Here is an 11,005-nt window from a genome sequence, read left to right as displayed (position 1 = left end):
AGTACCTGGCTATTCAGATCTGGTCACCAAGAACGGCTAAATCAATTACAAGTAACGTTTCATTTTTGAATCGTGTTCTTACACCAGGGCGATACTGAGAGAATCTTTCACTCCGGAACGTGCCGCAAGTATATTAAATATATTTTTAAATAAAGAAATCGAGAAATAACACAAACGACGGCTGGGTGGGAACCGGATGCTTTGGACCACTAAACCAACTAACCGGTATACTAACATTATATTCATTTATATTATATCTGTAACGGATAAATGACAGAAAATTACAAAAATGCATTTCAATGGTGGCATAACAAACTGCCTATAAACATTTATTTGTAATTTAACTAATGAGTTATTTCTAGCTTTTTAAAGCTGAGAACTGACAGTTCTGTGTCACGAACACTGCAAAAGCTACTTTACTAGCTAATCAACTAGTTACAGTACCGGCTACTCTACTAGATACTCTACTAGCTACTCTATTAGCTACACTACTAGCTTCTCTACTAGCTACACCACTAGCTACTATACCGGCTACACTATGAACTAGTATATTTGCTACTGTAATAGATACTCTACTAGCGCCATGAACTCTTTTAATTATTTTTACCATGTATATGATAAAAATTCACGCTGTTAAAGTGGAATAAGTGGAACACCATCATTTAAAAAAAGCTTGAATGAAATTCTCTATTTAAAGTGCTGATAAAATACGGATACCTTCCGTTAATTGAATGCCCATTTTTCATTCGATTAGCACCGCGACCGGTGTAAAGGACCCAGAGTGCTTCCGGCATTGAAAAATCGCTCTGTTTTATAAATCTTTAGTATGAAATATGATCCCGTGCCGAGTGTGAACGTATCGATGCTTCGTGAAAAGATATTTCTGAGTGCTTTTCATACAAAACTGAACGATCTACAGCAGTAAAAGAGGTTGTTTTTTTTACCCGGCCGACATCCACAAAAGTAATTCACTTTTGGAAAGCGATTCTTCGTATTTGCTATATTAAGAGTTTTTTCATTTTTCATTTCGTTTATGTGATTATGTGGTACGTGTGATTTGTGGAAAAAAGAAAAATTGAAGTCAGGGTCACGTGGTAGATTATAATGGATGTTTTGTATGGCACCGTTTTTGTGCACCTCAAGGACTCAAGGCCTGTATAAATATATAATACATTTCTATAATGATCTATCTTGTAATTAACCAAAGACGAATCAAACTATTATCAATTTATGACTAATAGATTGTATCCGCCAACCGGTGGTCGTTAACAAATAAGAAACCATACAATGCATTTGTTTAATGAACGCAATCCTAGACTGTACATATATAATTATTTATTTATATTTTGTACAAGCAAATAATATTTTTGTGACACGTGTGTTGTTTGTAAGTTTGTTTTTTTGTGTGAATATCTAACGCCTCGTTGTGAGAATGGCAGATCGCTGGTAGCTAATCGGATTATTTTCAGACATTTTAAAAGCTTCCGTATTTTGTTTTTTTTTTTATATCCAGAAGGACTCTTTTTATATTGGATTTAGTTTATATTGATTTTGAGAAACGTTTTTTTAAGATGGACACTAAATATAACAATATAATAGAGATAATATACAACATCTTCATTGGAAAAATTTGAAGAGATGATTTTATTTTGGGGAATGAGTTTAATAGTAAGGCTTGGTCTTGGTCTTTAAAAACGATTAATTACCAAGTACCAATTTAGCCAAACCTATCATTGCTACCGAGCTTTTTTATTGAAATATCATAATGAGAAGATCATTTATTTGTGCTTTCAAATTATAATTATTATCAATATTCATTTTATTAGACATTATTATTATTAGAATACTGGAAAACGTTAAGTTTTTATGTGTGGCAAAGAGTAAGTATATATTTATTTGATTATCTAAGCATCAAACTTCTGGAAACTGGCCAGTGACAGTAATAATATGCAAAGAAAACCATTATTTTTTTTAACATTTAACATTTGTAAACATAAATTTAGAATTTTGTAAGGCTTGCCAAATTAAGTTCAATATATCACTGATATTGCAGATTTTCTCAAAAAAAAACAATCATAAATATTTTTTATTTATTTCTGGGTCAAACGGATTGCTCATGTATATACATAACCTAACGTAATATACAAGCTTGAATACTGTTCATGATAAATGGTTATATTTTATTCGTAATAAATTCGCTGGCATATAAAAATAAACTACGACAAAAAATATATGTGACTTCTCGTTTCCATTAAATATTACATTTCTCTATGACGGAGATGGGGATACCTACTCGGAAAATTATTTTTAAGACATCATTTTTATTTGCTGCTTATTTATCATTTCTTTCAGTTTCCTCAATTGAGATGAAATATTTTTATGACGAGAATATAATAAATTTGTGACGTTTCAATAAATAATATTACTTTTTCATGTTTATGTGTGAATCTATATAGTTGAGAAGTTCTCAGGATTAACAGAAAGATAAATGAAAATAAAAAAAAATAAGTTCGAAAATTAGTCTCTGTCATGAAACATAATTAAATGATAATTATAATCTTTATGTTTATTTATTTTATTTTACTTAAACGTCCATAGGGCTTTTAACTATAATAATGTGCATCTTTATTTTTTTAGTTATACACATTACATTAAAAAAAATCAGTGTTAACAAAATACAGGTTACATAAAAAAATATCAGAGTTAACCAAATATTTTACATAAAATATAATAGTTTAAAAAATATAGGTATGGATAGAGTACAAATAAGTGAGACGAAAAATAGAAAATCTGCCAAAATCCTCCAAATCAACCACAATGATAATAAGAAAGTATAACAATAGTTTACAAATTAGGTAAAAATAGTTCGCACATACTCCGTTCAAGGTTTGCCAAGTTCAAATTATTGTCAAATACATTTATATTGTTTAAATATTTGTTACCAAGACTGTGTAAACGTTGTATTGGAGAGTGAAAATTATAGTTGGAATGAGATGTATGTATGTAAAATGTTGATATTTGCCTAGTTGTTCGTGTAGGTATATGTAGATTTATTTAATGCAGGAGTTCACAACAATCGAATTTAGAGTTCAATAATTTTAATAAAAACGTTAGGTCGTTTATTTTTCTTCTGTTTTCTAATTTCGGAATATTTAAAAGATGTTCATTGCTATGTTATATATCAAATGTCTAAATTATATGGTATGTATATTAATATTATAATAATGGTGATCGCCAATATTCCGCCTACCGAGATAGTGCAGCGCTACGGAAATGTTCCTAGAGGGGCGAGTGCACTCTATCAGAGCACTTTTACAAAGACATAGCAATTGGAGATGAGCGCGGCAGAGTCGGACAGAAACTCGGGTAGAGATCGGAAGAACATCACCTGTAGCCAACATGAGAGCCAACAGGAGACTGAAGAGATATATATATATTTTATTTCAAATTATTCATAAAACTACTATGTATAGGAGTAAAATTAATATTAGTTTAAGTATTCAAAAGCTGCGTAAAAGTTTTTTTTTTAATTTGAAGTGACCCCTGTTATGGCCCTCTTTATATGTTCTTCCATTGACGCCAATTTGCACAATTTTTCAAATTTACTTTTTTCAGTTTTTATTCTCTATGTATGTGTTGTTATTTTATATTTTTTGAAATACGGAATGTATTGCATTGTACTACCCCTGCATACATCCTGGATTAAACAACAATAATAATAATATTTTTATTATTGTAGAAAGCAATCATTTTGTGGTTTGTCACATTTGATAAAAATAAAACACTTATTGTGTGTAAAACCACGAGTTTTTCGCTTTTCACGGTTTTGCTTTTCTCACTCATCAACAGGGTACAAATTAATATTAAATAAGAAATACATAGTGTGTGCTTATTTATACATAAAGAGAGAGACAACAAGATAAACATATAAAAAACAACTAATTCGGTAATGTCATCATGTCTCACAAGTATACAAGCTGGTACAAAATGAATTGAACAATGGTTTTTTTTAACATTATTGCTGCATTTGTTAAATACATGAGTCATCACATTAGACACCAGAAAGGAGTTCCAATTTATTAATGTTTGCAACTGCCTATTTTAAGAACTAATTAATTTTTTTCAGCACTGGATTGAAATTTATATCTTTGAAATATTAGAAAAATTGACAGTTTTTTAGATATTAACAATGATAACACCAGTAGTATCGTCAAACACGCACGAGTTAAATAATATATTATTATTCCCACCTGAGAATTTTAATTAGTTTTTTTTTTGATGAAATGTAAGTTTTGAGGTTTTTTGACTTAATATTGTGTCAACCCACAATACGGAGATAAAAAAGTTAAGTAACCAATATGCAGGAACAGGACATTACAAGCATTATCTTAATAAAAATAAAACATTTTTTATTTATTTGACCGCGGGAGTTTATGTGTAAGAATTAGGTCAAGAATTTCGTTGTTTTGTTTCGAAAATTTATTGCGATATGTTTTGGACTAAAACGGAGTCAACACCAAAAAACTGACAGACGAAGCGTTAAACATGGATAACAGAAGATTCAATATCGATAGCATTGGTAGTTTTTAGGAGTTTCAGACTATCTTGTAATATAAATATTACATTTTTAAATACTGTTTTGGCGTCAATTTGGCTATGGTAGCCATTTATATTTACAATTATTTAAAGAATTTTTATTTTTTTGATTTTGTGAATTACATAATAACACATTTGAAACACGAAATTTTATCGTTTATTTTTTTTAATAGTGTCCACTTAATAAAAATATATATTTACATGAAGTAAGATTAATGACGTCAATAATTTTCTAGCCTCAGCAGACTAAGCTGTACCAAGGTAAGTTATTGTGTAATTCTGATAGGTAATGTGTAAAAATGCAAAACGAAATAGTTGTTTAAAAACAGTCTCTTAAAGCAAAAAAATAAAAGCGATTAGAAAATCTAGCTAAATAAAAGCAATTAGAAAAATTTACATGATAAAATCATTAGCTATAGAATGGCAATAAAATCACGTTTTGGCGTTTCCTCAATTTGTTATACAATGGAATTCACTGACGGTGAGAAAAAAGCTCTTAAAATATAATGGTTTACACATTGCATACTTTTGGATACATTTATAATATTATAAATAAAGCAACTGTTTATGATGAATAATTTGAATTATTTCAATGTCTGTAACCTTGTTATTTATTGTTTCTTGATTTTCCTCGCGCATACCTACCTAGAAGTCAATTGAAATAATAGAGATTCATTTCCACAAATTAAAGATTTATTTATAGTAGTTAGCTTTAACTTTAAATATAGCTTTGATTGTCTATCAAAATCTGTCAACAGGGAAACGAACACGTTTTTGATTAATGTCTCCTAATGACTTGTTAGAAATATCAATACCCGGATAGTCGAAGTTGGAATGAGAACTTCAACACATAAGTGTTACGTCATTTTTTGTTTAAGATTTTTAAACATTATCTCTACTTCTGTTCTGCCATGTCTTATCTCATACAGGCAACAATCATTCCCAACACAATTTAGCCATCTGCAACATAGCCATTGTAGTTTACTTCTTTAAATTCTTGTGCCTCAAAATATGCAGTATTGAATTCAGAAATAAAATTTTCAACAAAGTCTTGCATTTCAAAAAAAAAATCTTTTTTTATTCAAATAAATAGCAGTTCCCGGATTCAAATCTTAGATGCGACCGTATCTCTAAAATATTATAATCTTTATGAATCAAATATTACATTTTGAGGTTTTACTCGTAATTCCAAAAATATTAAAAAAAATATATATTACACTTCACATTGACCCTAACGTTTACTGTATCTATATTTTAGGGAATCTTTATCTTACTCAGTTAATTAAATTAAAAAATATAGGTAAAGTTTGTGATTTAATACTCTATTTCGCTACCCTGTTCATAAATTTGAATAGATACATAGTTCACCCATTTAATTTAAGAAATCCAATTCCCGATTTAGCCAAATCAAAAATTATTCTTGAATAAATGCGATCCTCCTATTCGCCAATTTTAAGGTAGACCCTCGATAATTTTCAGGGCAAAATCGGACCGAAAATATAACTGAATTGACAGAAAACCGACCAGAATGGCCATGCCGGAACTAAAAAAACTCGTTTGTTGTTAAAGTTAAGGAACTATGAAGACACAATTGAGGGATCACCTACTTTAAGTAATCATATATTATTATTACAAATTTTGAGTAAGAATCTCTAGTTATTGCTTCCGTTTTTACTATTATACTGATGGTCTCCCGTTTTTTTCCTCCTGCTACTTATGTCTAAGGCTGCGGTTTTTAGCTCCGAACCATTAAATCAACTAAACTCAGGCCTCTCATCACTCATTCGTCCTGCAGATTTGTCCAGAAGTAACTATTACCTTCAATACAGTTATCCATACAAAAAAGTGTCAGAAAATCTAACACGCAGTCTAAACATCTAAGCTTACCCTGCTAAGCTTAAAGAGGTGGTGCTAAAAAACAAACCGTCTACATTTAGTTTTAAGCACTTGATTTTCTTTCTCATCTAGTTTATGGCCTAACAATTTGGAACTGTTACACGTAGAGCGGGATGCGACCCCTGCTACGCGGGCTCTGGTCTACGCCACATAAAGTAAGATCCCTACACCCTACCCTCCACCCTCTCTCCGCTACGCCGGGCTGCCTCTACGCCGGGGAACGCTACGGCAAACCTCCCGCCTACGTCAGTACGCGCAGAGCCCCCGTAGACAGCACTCGTGCTACGCGTCCACCGGGCCCACTTTCTCGCAAATAAACAACGAATGAAATAATATCACAGTGAATATTTTAGGGTGGTTATGTAAATATATGATTTTTTTTCAATTATAAATTGTTTTCACCTATAAATAATAAAAATTAAAAATCACGGAAAAAAAATATTTAAATTATTCAGAATATAAATTAAGATACGTAGTGCTTACATTTTAAGAGAAAATATTTGTGTCAGAAAATTAATTACAGTTATAATATTGGTAGTTCTTTGAAAATTTTACACCATTTAGATGGTTCGTGTGAATAATTAGTAAATTTAGAAACCAGTGATAAAATTCATCCCCCATAATAATTTAAGAAAACTTATCAAGAAATGTTCGGTGATTGACAAACATAATAATACAGAAGCTGAATGGTGGTTTTACCTGAGGGAAAGGAGGTAAGTTGTGACAAAAATATTTTATTATTGTATTTGATTTAACTATAATGCTTATGGCAAATCGTTGTTTTGTATTATTTTCATCTAATTATTATCAGAGGTCACGATTTTCATAAAAAAAATATTATTTGTTTTATCAAAATAATTTAAAGAAACAAAAAAATATTTAACGTTTTCACTTTCTATCTCGAAAATTGTAGATTTTATTGTAAAAATTTCATTTTTTTATTTACATAAAAAAACTACGCAAACATTCGTAGACCAACAATTTCAGAAATTTATTTCATTACAGCTTTTGGATATTTCTAATTATCACTGACGTTTAATATTGTAATATTGCATCTCCTAAATTTACTATCCCAAATACACAAACATGTTAAAATATATAATGAATACTCTGGCTAAGGTTTTTATGAGCACAGATTGATTTCTTAATAATATGATTTATATTATATTATTTATATTATTTGAATATTATAATTTATTTATGTCAAACCAAAGGACGTGTAAAAATACTGTGTTGACGTCAAATCAGTCTAGAATACGAATATGTTATTTTAATATAACAAAATCTAATTTTTGGTTGCAAACTTTCTATATCAGTTAGCTCAGTATAATAATTTTTATGGAGATACAATATTTTAACTCTAAATCATCGATATATTATGTAAAAAGGCGCATTCACACTAAATAGACCGAATTTATCTTTTTTTTATGTATTTCAAAAATTATAACTAGTTTTTACCCAAAAAAATATTACTTAAACTTTTAAAAAGAAAAATGTAATCACATTCAGAAATAAATAAAGGTTTTCCTATGATTTTTATTTCCTCTAGAGGTATTTAATAGTTAATAGATGTCGCATATTAAAATAAAATTGGATATATTTGTCCATGACACTATCTAGATAGCATTTAAGTCTAGTAAAATCTAGCAATCATACATAAAGATAGCATATAATAGAATATGCGTTAAGAAAGTGAAAATAATATTGGTAGCTCTTAGTTGAAGTGTGATACAGTTAAATATGACCGAAGGGGGTAGGGTCGAATTAGCTCAGTGTTAAAGCAAAGCTCCGACAAGACTGAGGTCCTGGGTTCAATTTCTATATACGACCGAAACTTTAAAAAAAATATCTGTTTGAGAGCTGTTAGTAATATTGTCTAAAATGAATTATTTATCGAACTATTCAAAAATTTGTAAACTTTAATAATCAATATTGTCAGGCTTTATTAATATAAATTTATCCATATTCACAGAATTAACCAAGGATTTACTATTAAAGTTGAGAACTCTAAAATTGACTGAATTCTAGACTTTTATTTTGAACGAATTTCAGAAGAAGTTCATATTTATAGTTGGATGTTCAAGGAAAGTATGTTCGTTCCCACTGTGAAAGTTCAACAATTTCAACAAACTCACAATCACGAGAGCTCGAAAGTAAAGTTCAACGGAGTTTGACGAAATACTGAATATATTGCGTGGAATAACCCAATATGGGGGTGAATTTATTCCCTTCGATTTCATTTCGTCACATAGAAAATGTTAACTCCGTGAAGAAAGAAAGAAATCGTCTTCATATTTACATTTTGCAGTATGTTTTTTGGATCCAATGAAGAAAGAATACGAACGAATCATACTTACACATCTGCGTTTCTGAAAGTGGAACCGTATCAAACGAAGGTTTTATTAAAATGAGAACCAATAAGTTTAGAATTCTGTATTCTAGCCCAAGGTTACTCGTGCATAGCATATTTTATTTTTTACCTTTCTTGGAAATTTTGAGTAATGGTGATCAAAATTTCCAATACAAATGTTATATAATGTATACACAACTGTTTGTATAAATGCAAACCATTTTGCCATCTTTTAAAGCTATTGACACAAGCATTTTGGAGTAAATGCTTCGATTATTTTACCGCTATTATAAATAAGGTATTCATATAAAATAGCGTCATTGATTCACCATCCGATATTTGGATACTTTACATATCTGCACAAAAAATTCTAGAAGGCGCCAATCAAGCGAACCGAATACTTGAGTCAGACCATGTCAATCGTCAGAATAACAGAAAGGTATGTATGAGATGATGTATGAACGGAAGGCACCAATCAAGTGAACCAAATACTTGAGTCGGGCCACGTCAAGAGTCAAACTAACAGAAGCGTATGTACGAAACGAACCGAATACTTCAGTCGGACCATGTCAATTGTCAGAATAACAGAAAGGTATGTATGAGATGATGTATGAATGAAAGGCACCAATCAAGTGCACCAAATACTTGAGTCAGACCATGTCAATCGTCAAAATAAGAGAAGGGTATGTATGAGATGTTGTATGAATGGAAGGCACCAAACAAGTGCACCAAATACTTGAGTCGGGACATGTCGAGAGTCAAAATAACAGAATGGTATGTATGAGACGACGCATGAATGGAAGGCACCCATTAAGTGAACCAAATACTTGAGTCGGGCCATGTCAAGGGTCAGAATAACAAAAGGGTATGTATGATACGATGTACGAATGTGGACGAGGCAAGGATTGTGAGCTATGACCGAGTTGTTTTGCGGTCCATCCTACACGCCTACCCCTGCTGGGAAACTGCGTGATGGATTAGTTGCATAAACAGTTTATAGTTTATACGTGTGGTTTGAGTCAGGATAACAGAAGAGTATATATGAGACAATGTATGAATGTGAATAAAGCAAGGAGTCTGCGCTAAGACCGAGTTGTTTAGCGGTTTATCCTATATTTCTACCCTGCGGGAAAATCGCGTGATGGCGATTTAGTTGCATAAAAATCAAATACACGTTTATAACAAAAATAACGCTACCTTATACTCAATAATAATATTTGCTCACGGTAAGTTATTCAGGTAGAATTTTGTATTATGTATAGTAACTTGGTTTCATTTCGCACACTACATCATTGGCAAGCAATGTAAAGAAACCCCGTTTAAAGAACACTATCCAGTCACTTGATTCATTGATATTCAATAGATTTTCGAAGCACCTTTTCGCATCAAATCGTGTGAGTATATCTACCCACGCCAACGATGGAACATCAATAAGCCAACGGTGTAAGAAGTACTTTCAGTAAAAAAGGGATATTTCAATTTATTGAGAGAACAGTAATTATATTAAATTTATTAATTTGAAAAAAATTTATAAAATCTTCCTCGTACACTCATCGTTTTTTTTTTATTTATTAACGTTCCCATCGCTCTAACGCCGAACGACCGCGAAATACCGAATCAGATCCCTGCGCACTGCTACTAGCGTGATAATAGTGGTTGGACGAGATATTACTATCCCGTAATTTTTCACGGTTCTGCGGTAGTTTGGATAATAATGTTTATGGCCTCCGCGGTCGAGGGGAAGGTTCTCGACTAGCAAGCTGCAGGTCGTGGGTTTTAATCCAGGCGAGCCCAAGTAAATTTTTTTTGATAATTTTTTTTATATTTGAAAAATTAATCATTTAAAATAATGTAAAGTCTATAAATAATATATGGGTCACCCTGGTGTAAGACAACCATTCAGAATTGAAACATTGCTTGAAATGGCTCTGTCCGTGTTTGGTGACCAGATCTAAATAGAGAGGTATTTCCCTACCTTCATCGTTCCCATCTCATTTGCCTTTCCACTACCTTCAACCTCACAACATACCCCAATTATAAATGTCATAGTCTCACTGGCTCTAGACGGTTAGGAGCAGTTGGGAGTCTTGTGAGGTTTCACACAAATAATTAATAATTTAACGTTAATATTATTTTTTTTTAATTTGGTTTTTCGCCCAGCTG

General features: G+C 31.2%; 1 protein-coding gene across 1 annotated transcript in view; it reads left to right on the top strand.

The window, feature by feature from the left end:
- Nucleotides 1-6,756: 6,756 nt before the first annotated feature.
- LOC149418059 (suppressor of lurcher protein 1-like) overlaps nucleotides 6,757-11,005 on the top strand; it is a 346,086-nt gene continuing 341,837 nt past the window's right edge. Inside the window, exon 1 of the mRNA XM_089639636.1 lies at nucleotides 6,757-7,205. The gene's annotated coding sequence lies outside the window, so the exon portion shown is untranslated. The remainder of the gene's footprint in view (nucleotides 7,206-11,005) is intronic.

This window comes from Hesperophylax consimilis, chromosome 14, assembly GCF_061612785.1.
Source record: "Hesperophylax consimilis isolate HC1 chromosome 14, BYU_Hcon_1.0, whole genome shotgun sequence".
NCBI classification, from domain to species: Eukaryota; Metazoa; Arthropoda; class Insecta; order Trichoptera; family Limnephilidae; genus Hesperophylax; species Hesperophylax consimilis.
The sequence above is the reverse complement of the archived record's forward strand: the minus strand, read 5'-3'. Positions and strand labels throughout refer to the sequence as shown.